Source organism: Podarcis gaigeae, assembly GCF_964106915.1.
Source record: "Podarcis gaigeae genome assembly, chromosome: 6".
Classification (NCBI taxonomy): Eukaryota; Metazoa; Chordata; class Lepidosauria; order Squamata; family Lacertidae; genus Podarcis; species Podarcis gaigeae.
The window spans coordinates 72,343,305-72,345,030 of NC_139682.1; positions in this window are offsets into that span (position 1 = coordinate 72,343,305).

Below are 1,726 nucleotides of genomic sequence, written 5' to 3' on the forward strand. Positions count from 1 at the left end.
GGAAGGAGATTCATAAATTAACAAAATAAATAACTGGCAAAAAAAGCAGTTGCTAGAAGTGATGAGGCAGAGGAGCAGCTGGTTATCTCCCGCTTGGACTACTGCAATGCACTCTACGTGGGGCTACCTTTGAAGGTGACTCGGAAACTACAACTAATCCAGAATGCGGCAGCTAGACTGGTGACTGGGAGCGGCCGCCGAGACCATATAACACCGGTCTTGAAAGACCTACATTGGCTCCCAGTATGTTTCCGAGCACAATTCAAAGTGTTGGTGCTGACCTTTAAAGCCCTAAACGGCCTCGGTCCAGTATACCTGAAGGAGCGTCTCCACCCCCATCATTCTGCCCGGACGCTGAGGTCCAGCGCCGAGGGCCTTCTGGTGGTTCCCTCATTGCGAGAAGCAAAGCTACAGGGAACCAGGCAGAGGGCCTTCTCGGTAGTGGCGCCCACCCTGTGGAACGCCCTTCCAGCAGATGTCAAAGCAATAAACAACTACCTGACATTCAGAAGACATCTTAAGGCAGCCCTGTTCAGGGAAGTTTTTAACGTGTGATTTTACTGTATTTTTGGTTTTTATGGAAGCCGCCCAGAGTGGCTGGGGAGGCCGAGCCAGATGGGCGGGGTATAAATAATAAATTATTATTATTATTATTATTATTATTATTATTATTATTATCAAGAATAGTATATTGCTTCCTTTAATGTTTGGCATTTTTCAGGTTGAAGTTTTATCCATTTCTAGAAATTAGATAGCCTCTTTCTGACAGACCCTGTGGTGCTTAAGTCAAGTTTTCCCTCCCCACTTTGGAAATGTTGGAGGGGGGACAAATTGTTTTCAGAAATCTAAGGCAATTGCCCCATGTTCTAATACAAAATCTTCCTCCAGATCTGTAGCCATTTAAACTAGAAACAGCTCCCCTCCGCCCACCCCACTTTGAAAGACAGTGCAAATCCGTTGAAGATCAACTATTCTGAAATGGGGAAAGGTTCAGAATAACAAAATGGGAGTTTCTGGGAAATAGCTATTTGGAGATGTGATAGATTTATTTCTTTTAAAAAATATTTTTAAAATTAATTTTCCAATATTTACACAGTTTTGCCAATTATATGGATTCCAATGAATATCAAAATGATTCCAATTTTGCAGAATTTAACCAAAGTGGTTTCCTGAGCTCCTTGATCAATGTTTTTTGTCCAGTTCTTATATTGCTGTGGTTTTTGTATTTTTTTTAAATCGACATCCAATTACATTTGGGTTGGTCTATCAATCGCAGCAGCTGCATTTTCAGCGATTCCCATCAGTGTAGATAATAATAACCTCCTCTAACTTTCCATAGGATTCCCAATGAGGTGCCCTAATTATTTTCCGTTTCTCTGCGTGTGTCAGTCTGATTATGATGTCCTGGGCCTTCTCGACCTCCCTCCCTTGGTAGGATCACAAAACCCAGGCCATTCCCCCAAATATGATGCGCCAAAAAACCCCACTTTTGACTGCTTAGGCCTTAGGCCATGAAGCAGGTATTGTATAGGGCAAGTGACGGCAACTTAAGGGCAACGCAGCTTCAGCCTCTGCCAGCGAGCATGCTCGGCAGCTCGGCGCCGTTCTTCGCCTTCCTCCCCAGCACTGAGAAGGGCGGTGCGTGTGTTGGGCGCGTCAGCAACTTCGCCTAGCCAATCCCCCTCCGCGTTTTTCAAGTCGGCGGCTGGATTGGTTGATCCGACCG